We start from the raw sequence: 16,685 nt of genomic DNA, 5'->3' as shown, positions 1-16,685 counted from the left end.
TTGATTATATAATAGCATATTTAAGTAGTATACGGATACATATATCCTTAAGGATGTATTAAGGTCAGGTTAGGTGAAAATTAATAAATTAAGAAGTTAGAATTGATACTTTAAGCTGGTAGAGCATCAACTATTGATAAAAATAAGCTACAAATATTGATGGGTCATCGACCTCCTTTTCGAGATATTTGAGATCTAAAATATGGCGGGAAAAGGCTGACTCGGGCTTTTACTTTTTTTTGCATTGGTATTAATGGATCTCAAAACAAAAGAAAGAAAATCAAGAATCTTCTAAAATTTTGGTAAATAACCTTTCATGAGCTATTCAGTCTTATATGAAAAAATATATGGGTGTTATTGGGCAAAATATTTTACATTGTATTGTATTGAAAAGACCAAGGAGTCCGAAAATTTGACACAAATTCCAAAACCTCACTTAAATACATCCTTTACATAGTTAATACGGACAACATTAATCTATCAATAATTTCACTACACACGGACAGCCAAATAGAAGATGTGTGTGATAAGGATGATTATCGTTGTGAAATATTTGTATTTACTTTTTTTGTGTAATAAGAAGTACATTTGTAGTTCGGTTCAAGACCTTTTTCTAATTCTTTCGGTGCCTTTTTCTAATTATCAAGAAAACACCAAAGCGGGTTCTACAGTTATATTTAGATATTATTTATAATAATGCTTTTGTATGGAAGTTTCTGGTTGTTCTAATTCATATCATTTGTATTTGTAGATTGTGTGAATTTAGGATTGTGCCGATAATTTGGACTTTAATATAATTTGGACTTTAATATAATGAATATGAATAAAACATATTGTTGAAAACTTTTCTTAAAACTGCTTTGGTGCATCTATCAATTCACAACAGTCTTTAGTTGTCTTTGAAGTAATCAGAAAAGATTTATGTTCGGATGAGATAGCGAACGAGAACATGATAGTAATTATTATCGCTATTTTGTGCATTGTTTGTTTGATCTTTTTTTGTGATAATTTTCATATATCGCTTGAGATGGAAAAATTATCGCTAGAAACTAAGCAGACACGTGACGTTGCTAACGAAATTGACATGAAATTGACAACGTCGTCATAGGTAAAATACAGGTAAACAGATTATCATTGGTCATCTCAACTCGATTGCCTTTCTCGCTTTCGCCGTTCCGACTCAAGCAAGAAGATCAATCTCGTTGAGATGATCAAAGATAATCTATAATTCTCTCATGATTGTGACCTGTTTTCTATTTCTTGCAAGAATAAAAATTTCACATATCACACTGTACGGATTGTGATACGAAAAAGTGATACAATAATCTGTTTTAATTTGATCGGCTTAGACGTTACGCACAATATTGCGTCTTAAATGGTAACGTCAAATTTTTACGTTTTACGGCTATTAATGATTAGTGGGGATATTTTATTTATTTCGCTTGCAGTTTTTGTTTTGCACATCAATATGGATACTTCTTAATGTTTGGTTGTACTGAATATGCATGAAATATTCCCCACTGAAAGTAACGTAAGCAACAAACAAAGTTTTTTTTATCGTATTTGGGTAATGCATATGTCAATATGAAATGCGAAGATATATACGGTATATGCGACAACTGTCTACCAGAGACCAATTGACATAAAACGAAATAAAATGCAACGTTTCCCCATTTAGTTTCGAAAAGGAAGAAGATATATATTTTTCTTTAATTAAAAAAGTTTGTCGGGACTTACAAGTTAAACCGGTCTTGCTTATAAATTTCACTTTACTAAATCTTTCTTTAATGACGAAACGATTATAGATTAAGAAATCAAACGATTGTCAGAAAAAAGGATAATTATATTCATCTCATATGTTTACAAGCTTTGTATGATATAGAGAGTTATATAGCCACGTTTCCGGCCCAATTTCATTTTCACTTTAAAGTTCTATACATATGAATATTATTGCAGAGAAATAAAAAAAAATCGCAGTTTTACGCTTCAAAAATTTGAAAATTTGAAAAAGATGATTTTTTAATCCTCGCGTAATACAAAACTTTTTCACATCTTAAGAATCTCATCTCAACGAACAACCCCAGTGATCGGAATTCTCATTATTCTTTGTGGTCTTGTTGATAGTATCTGACTATTAAGAAAATTCTATCTGAGGAAATATATACAAATGATCCACCATTAATAGCGTCCCGAATCGACAACGTTGAAAACGTATGAAAATCGTCCAGTGGACAAACTTGCAAGACATTTCATTTCTTTGAAAACGAAGTCGTTTTGACTACGCAAATTATCAAAAAGTATGTGGCTGTTTTGTAGAGTTAAAGTACATTTACGGAAAGCACTATTTAGCATTCAACAAATCTAAATTTTTAATAAATAATATCGCAAATGACAGTTTATATGTAAAAAGTGGCGAAATCCGACATTGGACATTTTGCAAGACATTTGCCAGAAGCCGTTACATTTTTATATGTGTTGTGAGTGCTGCAAAAATTCGATTTTGATATGGTCTATCGTTGTACTTTTATGAACATAATTTATACGAACGCGAAATTTCATATAATCTTATATTTTTAAACCTATAAATTTTTATAACTCAACTTTTTCTTCAATCTGACCATAATGAACACTATTTGTTTTGGCCAAACAATAGCGTTAATAGTTACAGGAATGCATATTCAGTAATATTTTAATACTTTATATATAAAGCATATCATTCATTCGAATTTTCGCGGATATAACACTGTTTTTAAGAACACAAACACTCTTGCTAAAGTTAAAATTCGTATAGTCTGTTACGTCTGACACGCACATTTTTGACGTTTTGTCAATATGTTGTTGTCCTTATTTTAGACTAATGTTAAATATGGTCAAACAATTTGTAGTATTTTTCGGAATTGTATTTACCTGTCTTATCTGGGTCAGGATCCCTAACACTACAAACTCCTCAGAGTCTGAATTGACCAGTTTTTGTGCTCGACCAGTAAAATCGAGCACACATTTTACTCGACTAGTCTCGACATTGTCTCGACTGTACTTAACTGTACTTAAATGTACTCGACTAGGTCTCGACTTTACTTAATTAGTTTGATTCAGTACTTGATGATCTTTGTGTAGTCTGAAATGGTCTTGACCAAGGCTCGACCTGTCTCGACCTGTCTCGACTAGTCTCGACTCAGTCTCAACCAGTCTCGACCTGTCTCGACTAGTCTTGACCTTCAAATTTAGTTTTGACTGGTGTAAATCAGCCCGTCTAACTAAATTAAATATTGATCTTACAAAATTCAAGCTTATTAGGTAGTTTGATTTATTGCTGTGAAATGAAAGAATTTAATTTTACAATATGTAAAATAAAAATTATTATATAAAAATTCAGATAGGCATCTTTAATTTTTTTAATAACTTTTTCAAATCAACTTGGATTTTCATCAAACTATGCAGCTATCTTACATATATATCAAGCTTACTGAATCCCATTTCATTTAGTTTTTTGTTGTATTGCTGTAAAATTTAACAATGTTTAAGAATTAAAGTAATCTTGGTAAAAAAAAGCTAGGATTTGCAATTCGGACAAAATAGAGATAGTACACTTTAATTTTTTTAATAACTTTTTCAAATCAACTTGGATTTGCATAAAACTATGCAGCTATCTTACATATATATCAAGCTTACTAGATTCCCATTTCATTTAGTTTTTTGTTATATTGCTGTAAAATTTAAAAATAAAGTAATCTTGGTATAAACAGCTGGGATTTGCAATTCGGACAAAATAGAGATAGTACACTTTAATTTGTTTAATAACTTTTTCAAATCAACTTGGATTTTCATCAAACTATGCAGCTATCTTACATATATATCAAGCTTACTGAATCCAATTTCATTTAGTTTTTTGTTGTATTGCTGTAAAATTTAACAATGTTTAAGAATTAAAGTAATCTTGGTAAAAAAAAGCTAGGATTTGCAATTCGGACAAAATAGAGATAGTACACTTTAATTTTTTTAATAACTTTTTCAAATCAACTTGGATTTGCATAAAACTATGCAGCTATCTTACATATATATCAAGCTTACTAGATTCCCATTTCATTTAGTTTTTTGTTATATTGCTGTAAAATTTAAAAATAAAGGTATCTTGGTATAAACAGCTGCGAATTGCAATTCGGACAAAATAGAGATAGTACACTTTAATTTGTTTAATAACTTTTTCAAATCAACTTGGATTTTCATCAAACTATGCAGCTATCTTACATATATATCAAGCTTACTGAATCCCATTTCATTTAGTTTTTTGTTGTATTGCTGTAAAATTTAAGAATTTAAGTAATCTTGGTAAAAAAAGCTGGGATTTGCAATTCGGACAAAATAGAGATAGTACACTTTAATTTTTTTAATAACTTTTTCAAATCAACTTGGATTTGCATAAAACTATGCAGCTATCTTACATATATATCAAGCTTACTAGATTCCCATTTCATTTAGTTTTTCGTTATATTGCTGTAAAATTTAAAAATAAAGTAATCTTGGTATAAACAGCTGGGATTTGCAATTCGGACAAAATAGAGATAGTACACTTTAATTTGTTTAATAACTTTTTCAAATCAACTTGGATTTTCATCAAACTATGCAGCTATCTTACATATATATCAAGCTTACTGAATCCCATTTCATTTAGTTTTTTTGTTGTATTGCTGTAAAATTTAAGAATTTAAGTAATCTTGGTAAAAAAAGCTGGGATTTGCAATTCGGACAAAATAGAGATAGTACACTTTAATTTTTTTAATAACTTTTTCAAATCAACTTGGATTTGCATAAAACTATGCAGCTATCTTACATATATATCAAGCTTACTAGATTCCCATTTCATTTAGTTTTTCGTTATATTGCTGTAAAATTTAAAAATAAAGTAATCTTGGTAAAAAAGGCTGGGATTTGCAATTCGGACAAAATAGAGATAGTACACTTTAATTTGTTTAATAACTTTTTCAAATCAACTTGGATTTTCATCAAACTATGCAGCTATCTTACATATATATCAAGCTTACTGAATCCCATTTCATTTAGTTTTTTGTTGTATTGCTGTAAAATTTAAGAATTAAAGTAATTTTGGTCAAAAAAGCTAGAATTTGCAGTTCGAACAAAATAGATATAGTACACTTTAATTTTTTTTATAATTTTTTAAATTTAACTTGGATTTTATTGAAACTATATAGCTACCTTGGTGATGTATTCATCTTACTGAATCCCAGGTTGTTATAAAGTTTGTTGTATTGCTGTCAAATTTAAGAATTAATTTAATCTAGGTAAAAAAAAGCTAAGATTTGCAGTTTTGACAAAATAAAGATGGTACACTTTAATTTTTTCATAACTTTTTCAAATCAACTTTTTTCATCAAACTCTACAAATATCTTTGCAATATATTGATCTTACTGAATCATAGGTTGTTATTTTGTTTGGTGTATTTCTGTCAAATTTAAGAATTTAATTAACCTAGGTCAAAAAGCTACGATATTAGAAATATATCTTTTCTCATAATTTGGTAAAAATTATATATAAAATAGTTTTATAATTCCTTTAATGTTTTATTCCTTTTGATATACACTATATAAATATATCAAAAAGTGATGAAACATTAGAAATTATTAAAATAGTTCTTCTGATTTGTGGTGATTTATAAAGCAATACCTTCTGCTTGGGGCAAACTTATTAAAAAAGATCACATCTACCAGAGAGTTTTAAATTCTAAATAACATTTATTCAAAGTTGCAACATCCTGTTAAATCTAAATCGCAGGGCTTTTAATTCACTAGATAAGTAATACACGAGTTTAAGAAAAGTAGGGCTTTCTTTTTACCTGTAAAACTCACGTGTATTGATGTAATTAAATCATGTATAGTGCCATGTCATTAAATTTGACAAAATAATATTTTAAAACTTCATAACAACCTGGGATTTAGTAAGATCACCAAGGTAGCTATATAGTTTTAATAAAATCCAAGTTGATTTCAAAAAGTTATAAAAAAAATTAAAGTGTACTATCTCTATTTTGTCCGAATTGCAAATCCTAGCTTTTTTACCAAGATTACTTTAATTCTTAAATTTTACAGCAATACAACAAAAAACTAAATGAAATGGGATTCAGTATGCTTGATATATATGTAAGATAGCTGCATAGTTTGATGAAAATCCAAGTTGATTTGAAAAAGTTATTAAAAAAATTAAAGTGTACTATCTCTGTTTTGTCTGAATTGCAAATCCTAGCTTTTTATACCAAGATTACTTTAATTCTTAAATTTTACAGCAATACAACAAAAAACTAAATGAAATGGGATTCAGTAAGCTTGATATATATGTAAGATAGCTGCATAGTTTGATGAAAATCCAAGTTGATTTGAAAAAGTTATTAAAAAAATTAAAGTGTACTATCTCTATTTTGTCTGAATTGCAAATCCTAGCCTTTTTTACCAAGATTACTTTATTCTTAAATTTTACAGCAATACAACAAAAAACTAAATGAAATGGGATTCAGTAAGCTTGATATATATGTAAGATAGCTGCATAGTTTGATGAAAATCCAAGTTGATTTGAAAAAGTTATTAAAAAAATTAAAGTGTACTATCTCTATTTTGTCCGAATTGCAAATCCTAGCTTTTTATACCAAGATTACTTTAATTCTTAAATTTTACAACAATACAACAAAAAACTAAATGAAATGGGATTCAGTAAGCTTGATATATATCTAAGATATCTGCTTAGTTTGATGATAATCCAAGTTGATTTGAAAAAGTTATAAAAAAAATTAAAGATGCCTATCTGAATTTTTATATAATAATTTTTTTTTTACATATTGTAAAATTAAATTCTTTCATTTCACAGCAATAAATCAAACTACCTAATAAGCTTGAATTTTGTAAGATCAATATTTAATTTAGTTAGACGGGCTGATTTACACCAGTCAAAACTTAATTTGAAGGTCAAGACTAGTCGAGACAGGTCGAGACTGGTTGAGACTGAGTCGAGACTAGTCGAGACAGGTCGAGACTAGTCAAGACAGGTCGAGACAGGTCGAGCCTTGGTCAAGACCATTTCAGACTACACAAAGATCATCAAGTACTGAATCAGACTAATTAAGTAAAGTCGAGACCTAGTCGAGTACACTTAAGTACAGTTAAGTACAGTCGAGACAATGTCGAGACTAGTAGAGTAAAATGTGTGCTCGATTTTACTGGTCGAGCACAAAAACTGGTCAATTCAGACTCTGAGGAGTTTGTAGTGTAATGGACCTTGAGATGAGGAACTCAGATGACGTAATTAAAAAAAATATTAGTCCGCCATACAATTGTGGATGCTGTGATTTTAAAAATGGACATAAATGAACAATAAGAACTGTTTTATAGAGCTGATGTGATGAGAAAAGAAATATGTAGATTTGACCTGAAATAAATTATTAGAAAGGACATTTTTTATTGAATTTTATGATCAGAATTTTGAGATTATTTCATGAGGAGAGTGACATTTTTCACCATCTTCCGGGGTCCAGCAATTTGCGAAAAAAGTAATCTCACTTGCCACCCCGAAAATTTAACCAGACATGTATAAATGTACCAGCTTCGATATGAGCCATCATACATGTTCAAGTAAACGATATGGACTGAGCAACGGAGGAAAACGTTACCATTACCGCCTATGGAGAATTAATTGTAAATGTTGACCCATCTATGGATATAAAATTTATATAATTCAAGTGTTATGATTTTATAGAAATGCTGTTTATTAGTGTTGACTGGTTGATTACACTGTATTGACGCCATAACGTGCTTAACGTCTTTAACGAGTATACAGCATTACGACATTTCCATTGGCTATTCATGAGGTCATTGATCACTTTCGGTCCATGCCAACATACATTTATGTGATTGATTCAATAATACACTGAATACTGAAAAATTTCTTCTTTTTGTCAAATTTTATTACATTCTTAAGCGTACAAACGTCTTAAAATGTCTAATGTTAAAGTTATTAGAAGCTTAATTCTAGAAGTTTTCAAACTGGTCTATGGATGATTTCACCTTGCACACCACCAAAAATGATGGTAAGAAGTTTTTGAAATTTATACCTAGTTATTATAAATGGTTTAAGATAATAAAGATTAGCAAAACTCAATGAAATTTTCGCTTTTAAAATGAATTACTGGCACGGGGCTGAACACTGTTTTTAGGCACAATCATAACTTTGTTTACTTCCGAGAGATCCGAAAGGAATTTCTTTACTATATTGAAAAAGGCAAGAAATAACTTTTAAATATTATTAAATTGTAGGTAAACATGACACAATATAGTCTTTGTTATGTAATTATAACTCTGGTCTACAGGAATACCTGATAATCAAGGGAGATAACACACTTCATACGAGTAAAGTGAGATACATCATCGCATGTGCTTTTATCCAATGATTTGACCCCTGGTTAGTAGATATCATATGCAAAAAAAAAAACAAAAAAAAAAAAACATGTACATGTTTTAAGAAAATCATGAATTATTATTTTTAATGCACTTTAGCAAAACAAAAGATATTGTCATTTCTCAGTGAAAAAGGGGGAGGGTCAAACCTTTTTGAAAACAATATTTCTACATCTATTCAACTATTAAGCTAGTTAGCTACTACCCATTGCTTCTAATATAAAAGGTTTAAATGAAGGTGTCTAAGCCACAAGGGAGAAGCATTTGTCTTCTTTGTGATTAAACTTTCAAGAATTAGATTTTTTCTCTCTCAATGATACTTTTGTATTTAAATCAAATGATAACACAGCCTGAGTATATTTTTTTTGTCTTATTTCAGTTCCAGACATATCATTACTTCTTAACCTGAGATGGCAAACTAGAGGTTTTAAAAAGTCCTGAATAACTGGTAAGCATTTTGTTTTATTAGGCAAGCTCTAAATTGTTTATTGATGGTATTTATGCAATTGAAATTACAGTCGGTATGTTAAAAATATGCTAATATGAAAACCGTTGCTATGGTCTTGGTATTAAATGAAAAGGCTTAGTTACAGATCGTTTCGAATCAATATTTCGAGTTAAATCTTGTGGCAACTGTTTCTCACGTAACACTGCAAACTATATTTAGCACTATTTTGATCTGTCGTTATCTAATGACACCATAATACATGTGATGTCACAATGTTTCCTTTAAAACCTCATATGGATTTCTCACTGATAAAAGGTTTTCACTGAAATACATGTAAAAAATATTTTTTTCTCAAATGGAATTATGTGAAAGGACAAGTTTTGAAAATTTGCACTAAATTGCACTCTAATTATATGATAAGGATGACTTTCCCAGCAGTTTAGAGTGGTTTCCACAGTATTTAATACCAGAGTTCCACTAGTAAGAATAATTATTTTGGTGTTGATTTTTTTATAAATTTTTTTTTTGCATAATTTCTCTGTCAAAATGCACTTTAAGGCACAAGAAAGTTTTATAGAATGCTTTAACAGGGTCTGTGTATTGTAATTAAAGGTTATAATCAGAAGTTTTGTCCTTGTTTTGTCTAGTGAAAGTATTCTGGAAGAAATTAATTATACATACACATTGTATTCAAAATAAATCAATATAGCGACGAAAGTGTCAATGCCTTATAGTGCTAAAAAAACTTTATTTTTTTTTTCAGAAATGAACAAAAACACACAGATTTATTCAGAATGTTATACCGATGAAGATCACATAAAAATATTTGGAAAAATCAGAAGTATGGATTTCAATATGGGTCAGGATCCCTAATGGACCTTGAGATGAGGAACTACGATGACGTAATTAAAAAAAAATATTAGTCCGCCATACAATTGTGGATGCTGTGATTTTAAAAATGAACATACATGAACAATAAGAACTGTTTTATAGAGCTGATGTGATGAGAAAAGAAATATGTAGATTTGACCTGAAATAAATTATTAGAAAGGACATTTTTTTTATTGAATTTATGATCAGAATTTTGGGATTATTTCATGAGGAGAGTGACATTTTTCACCATCTTCCAGAGTCCAGCAATTTGCGAAAAAGTAATCTCACTTGCCACCCCGAAAATTTAACCAGACATGTATAAATGTACCAGCTTCGATATGAGCCATCATACATGTTCAAGTAAACGATATGGACTGAGCAACGGAGGGAAACGTTACCATTACCGCTTATGGAGAATTAATTGTAAATGTTGACCCATCTATGGATATAAAATTTATATAATTCAAGTGTTATGATTTTATAGAAACGCTGTTTATTAGTCTGGACTGGTTGATTACACTGTATTGACGCCATAACGTGCTTAACGTCTTTAACGAGTATACGGCATTACGACATTTCCATTGGCTATTCATGAGGTCATTGATCACTTTCGGTCCATGCCAACATACATTTATGTGATTGATTCAATAATATACTGAATACTGAAAAATTTCTTCTTTTTGTCAAATTTTATTACATTCTTAAGCGTATAAACGTCTTAAAATGTCTAATGTTAAAGTTATTTAATGTAAATAGTGAAAAATAAACTCGCCGTAGGCTCATTTATTAATACATCGAAATTAAACAACTCGAGTAGATATCAAGCGATAGATATCCCATTCTCACTCGATATGAAACCTATAATTATTATTGATTTCTATGTTTTGGGACGAATAAGATAGACTAAGATTAAAATTCAAAAATTCATTTAAAAAAATGAAATCCACAAGGTCTAGGTACCATGTGCATCTCATTCCCGTGCCCCCAACCCAGCCAAAAAAAAATTCATGAACAAAATTTTAACCGACGCAAAGATTGGCATCAAACTTTTCTAGAAATTTAGAGTGGGTCGCATAAAATTTTGTAAAGCATTCCATAAAGTGTAACTCTCAAAATAAATATAGGCTATTTTAGGATTTTTTACTTCCAAAAGGATCAATCGAAATAAAAAGTGTAAAATTGGTGCAATAAGTTTACAGACTTTTAAAACCAGTCCTCTGGTTTATGTGCATGCTTATTTTTGTTCTTTCAGTGATATGATGCTATTTCAAGCTATTTTTTACCCTGACCTAGCATACATTCCAGTCTTATTTGTAACAAACCTTTTCGGTAGATGGCAACAATCATTCCATATTTCATTAATGCTCTTCATAACCATTTAGAAGATATGAATTAGACACGGTTTTACTGCAAAACTGATCCATCTACCAGTTGAAAATACTGAAAAATATAAAAGACTAATAATAATAAACATTTACCTTACTGTGGTAAAAACAATCAAAGAAGCTATGTTCTTAAATTTCACTTACAGCATATTCACGATGCGCCTTCAACTAAAATTCCAGATGTTTCAGATTGGGTCCCTAAAATGTATCCTCAGGATCTAGATATTAAAGAAACTTCAGAAACAGCATCGTGCTCATAATATCCAGACACAACTCAAATAGACAAATTTATAATAAAAGAGATGATTTTTCAGTTCCTATAGTTAATTATCCAGTTTTAGATGGTGACGTTCTTGTACGATTCGCTCGTGTATGTAACAACGTATTAGATTTTAGCGAAATAAATTTATGTATTACTGAAAAATTATTACACCAGGGTTTTCGATATCAAAAACTAGTCAAAAAATTTACTAAATTTTATCACCGGTATAAGGAAATGATCCGTAAATATAACTCAACATGCAGACATCTTATACGTTCAGGTATTTCACATCCAATCTTTTATGGTAATATTCTTTACAAAGCACAAAAATGTCAGTATTCATCTCAAAAGCTTACAAAACTTTTAAACAGACTTATTAAGAAGGGATATAGTTACGATAATGTTGTCAGGTCATTAAAGATTGCATATTTTGGCTTTTATATTGATTCACTTTGCATCGGAACTAAACACATTTATTTAAAAAAAAAGTTGTCGGCATGTCACGGGTTATATTCTTCTCTTATGACAGTATGATACTAAACCCCTAATAGGAAGGATTGTGCCTGATATTCATATGATGAAGACATAATCTTTCAATCAGTTTAACTGAGGTCTGGAGCTGGCATGTCAGTTAACTGCTAGTAGTCTGTTGGTACTTATGTATTATTGTCATTTTATTTATTTTCTTTTGTTTCATCTTCTGACATCGGAATCGGACTTCTCTTGAACTGAATCTTAATGTGCATATTGTTATTCGTTTACTTTTCTACATTGGCTAGATATATAGGGTGAAGGTTGAGATTTCATAAACATGTTTAACCCCGCCGCAATTTTGCGCCTGTCCAAAGTCAGGAGCCTCTGGCCTTTGTCAGTCTTGTATGATTTTTGATTTTAGTTTCTTGTGTATAATTCGGAGTTTAGTATGACGTCCATTATCACTGTACTAGTATACATATTTTTAAGGGGCCAGCTGAAGGACGCCTACGGGTGCGGGAGTTTCTCGCTACATTGAAGACCCATTGGTGGCCTTCGGTTGTTGTATGCTCTATGATCGGGTTGTTGTCGCTTTGACACATTCCCCTTTTCCTTTCTCAATTTCATTAAGAATAGCGTATTGACTTGACAAATCAACGATACAAGGATGAGACTAAGAAACGGGGAAATGTGAGACTCTTATTATAGGGTTATTTTTATCTATTTCATTTATGTTTGTAAAAATCACCTTTTAAAACGACCACGTATCTTGTGGAGTTATATAATAACACAATAAAATAATCTGTTGGAACCAATCCGATAGTGAACGAATTCGTTTGAGTATGGACTTAAATGACAACAATATGCATAAAACATAATGATTTAAAGTTTTAAACAAAACTATTGTTGTCCAAAAGAAGGACGAAAGATAACAGAGGGACAGTCAAACTCAGAGATAGAAAATAAACTAAAAACGCCATGGCTAAAAGTAAAAAGACAAACAGACAAATAATAGTACAGAAGACACAACATAGGAAACTAAAGAATAAGCAAATACAACAAACTTGCAATTTGCAAATGAAATAAGTTTAAGTTGTTTCACGCTGCGTTGCTTACATTTGAAACAAAAACAAGTTGAAGACGTCGTCGTGAATAAATAAATATAGCTCCTGCAACTATTGTTCAAATATTTATGACGAAAAAGTGATATCGTGTCAGTGACTGTAATTGACACAGAAGTATACAGCCAATGCATTTCAACTGCTCAAATAGAACGAGTGCAGTATAAAAGATATAAAAGAACTTGCAGCTGCTACTCAGACGGTAAAATATCATCGGTGTCTGATAAAAAAAAACACCGATTCGTCCCTTTTCTCAAATTGTTCATCTAAAAGTATCAAGACGTTACATATAAATATTTAATGTTAACTTCAAAAATACTTCAAGAAAGCTACACGCTATAAAACCAATTTAAACCAAATATTCTCTTCGAAAAAAAACCTGTACAAGGTCCTGAATATGGCAGTTGATATTCACTTGTGTCGTTGATTGATTGAGTTTGATTTGGTCAGTTTTTATCGACCTTCCCTTTTTGTATATGTCTTGGAGTTTAAAATTGTTTGTTGTACTTAATTTTTAGCGCATTTTTCAATATAATAAAGTAATCGTTCATTGATCTGTTCATGCACCAAAGAAGACACTTCAGAAAAGATAAAAATAAAAACATAGAATTTGTGTATGTGTATGTGTGTGTGTGTGTGTTTGTGTGTGATGGTATGGAAAACTAATAGTATGAAACGGCACACACGCTGGTAACATTATTTACTCTGAAATATTCTACTAATTCAAGCACTGTAAAGTATTTGAAGAGTGATAGTTAAGGGAGGGAAGTAAATAATTTAGCATAGGTTTAACTGTGAGTAATTCAAAGAATATAAATGTTTGAAAAACATTTAAACTATTCAATTTAATTATTTCCACACGCATAATTTAAATATGTGCAGTGTAATATGCAGTGAAAATAGATGTGAATAAATGATATTGATATTTAATTTTTCATTTCCATAACATGTCCTTGAATATTACTGGCTATTAATCTAAATGATTTAAACAACTTGTATTCGATAAGACTAATGCGTATTTTTGTTAAATATGAATAATAATAGACTTTCATTTATACGAGTTCGGGCGATTCTGAAGCTGAAATCATCCCTTCGTGAATTTTAATGACGCCATCACGAGTTGGTTGACCGTTACTGAATAATCGTTTCACAAATGATATCGGATATGCTTTCATGAATGTGACCTACCGAATTAGACTATTTACCGGGTTTGTTATAACATAAGCAACACGACGGGTGCCACATGTGAAGCAGGATCCGCTTCGGAGCACCTCAGATAACCCCTAGTTTTTGGTTGGGTTCGTGTTGCCTATTCTAAAGTTTTCTATGTTGTGTCAGGTGTTCTACTGTTTTCTTTCTCATTTTTAGCCAGGCATTGTCAGTTTATTTTCGATTCATGAGTTTGACTGTCCCTCTGGTATCTTTCGTTCCTCTTTAAAGATCAATGAAAGCGATGAAGTATTTTTTGTTTGTGAAGAAACGTCGTTTGAAGAAGAAAATTACCATCAATGAGTCCTGTTAAAGACAGATAAAAGTTACATCAGTTAAATGAATACACATCATTCTGCGCAGACTATATAGAAGAGAAATTGATGGCAATTTTAATCAGATACGTGAGGTATAACGTTACTGGAAAATCAGTTTCAGATATACACAAGGTTTAGATTAGACTAAGTCACAATTTTGATGAGACAGTTCAAGGGCAAAACCTATTGAATTCGCAAAGATTAATATTCAGTCAATGAGACGTGTTCCTCGTACACATACACACATAAAACTTGTCATTGGAGTAGAAACTTAAAATTTGAAAAAAATAAGGAGTTGAAGATCAATAAAAACAAGAAAATACTGCAAATTCGTACAAATTTTACTAAGACTATTCAGTTAAAGAAAGATTATGCGAATCAAATATGAGAATAGAGAATAGAACAAATAACATAGAAACGATTGAATATCAAAGAAAATATATATCCACTAGATTTTAAGCAGAGGGACGAAAGATACCAAAGGGACAGTCAAGCTCATAAATCTAAAACAAACTGACAACGCCATGGCTAAAAATGAAAAGGACAAACAAACAATAGCACACATGACACAACATAGAAAACTAAAGAATAAACAACACGAACCCCACCAAAAAACTAGGGGTGCTGCAGGTTATCACGACATCGGATCCTTTGTTTTCGGGAACTTGTTTATGTTGATCCAAATTTCGCCTCGTTTTTTAAATAGTTAAATGTGGAAAATCTATATATGTCTATACACAAACATAAGTCATTTGTGATCATTTAGATGGGGGTACCATTCAATATATTTTGTAAATGAATATATATCTAATGAATTTCTAAGTCTTGTTCAAGTACTAATGTATTTACTTATTTTAATCTTTTATATTTCCTAGTCACATTATTACCAGGTCATTTATTTTACTTACTTATGTCTTGTAACAATATGAGTATATGCATGTAGTTTGAACACATATTAAAGAATCAATTGAAATTTGAATGGAACAACAAATACAGCATGTATAGCTTAATAAACGTGTTTCTTTAAAGTTGTTTGGACGTATTTGCTGACGAAAAAGCAAAAGAACTGCTAGTCTCTTGTAGAGAGTTGTCTCATTGGCAGTCATACCACATGTTGTTTTTTATATTTATATGTATAAATGTTTATTTAATAAAATGTCAAAAGGCACATGCTTACATTAATCATTTTAAAAGCAACACCAGGGTAAACAAAAATCAAAAAGAAAAGACACATTTACCACCAAACATAATATTTATTGCCGGAAAATGAGAAACACAAACGTATGTAATCGATAATGACATGGACTTAAGGAAAATGTGGAACATATTTTAAATCATATCTGTAGTAAACCCCATTAGGTAAAGTTGATCTTATGCATATTCGGTGGTATTGACTCTTGACCTTGTGTTTGTATAGGTCCACTTTTAAGTATATACATCCTCGGCTTGTTATATTTTTAGCTCAATCGTTTCTCATGAAGGCAAATTTAGTAAAGCATTTTAGATGCATTTATAGATTTTAGTTAAATACATTTTGACACAGATATGCCATAACGACAATATAACAAAGAATTCTGTAAAATGTTTTGTAATAGAATGACATCAAATTAATTCGACTTTTTATACATGTTACATGTTTTTATTTTACCGTCACTGATGCGTCTTTTGTAAAATCCAGGAATCTATAATTGAGTTATTTACAATGACGAGTTCTTTGTACAATAGCTATTTGTATGCAGCATCGCTCTATCTAAATCATGAATAGTTCTGATAAACTGCTTATAGTAAAAAAAAAGGGAAAAAAAGATGGTGACGACAAGATAACAAATCTGTGATCATCTTTGACCTATACTTCGCAAATGGCCCAACAAATTATATCGCGACCTTAAAAATTGAAGGAGATGAAACCTTTTGGCAAGACAATTCAAGCAGCCTGTTTATTAAGATCGTACATGGACATGTCTTATTTCAAATGTTGTGCGACAAGAGGTTAATATATTTTCAGACGTTAATCATTTGTTAATTGCAGAAAAAGATTTTTTTCCATATATGTCTTCAAAAAATGGTGTATCAGACTCAGGAAAATATGCTTGACTGATATACTCCTTAAGGTTGTGAATTGCATTCATCTAACACAAAA

The 16,685-nt window shown here is 30.5% G+C and overlaps 1 long non-coding RNA gene across 1 annotated transcript; it reads left to right on the top strand.

Moving 5' to 3' along the window:
• The first annotated feature begins 8,215 nt into the window (after positions 1–8,215).
• Positions 8,216–10,337, top strand: LOC143049023 (uncharacterized). The gene is made up of 3 exons (XR_012970001.1): positions 8,216–8,311; positions 8,836–8,904; positions 9,668–10,337. It is a non-coding gene; the product is annotated as an uncharacterized LOC143049023 (long non-coding RNA).
• The last annotated feature ends 6,348 nt before the right edge of the window (positions 10,338–16,685 follow it).

This window comes from Mytilus galloprovincialis, chromosome 10 (assembly GCF_965363235.1).
Source record: "Mytilus galloprovincialis chromosome 10, xbMytGall1.hap1.1, whole genome shotgun sequence".
NCBI lineage: Eukaryota > Metazoa > Mollusca > Bivalvia > Mytilida > Mytilidae > Mytilus > Mytilus galloprovincialis.
The sequence above is the reverse complement of the archived record's forward strand: the minus strand, read 5'-3'. Positions and strand labels throughout refer to the sequence as shown.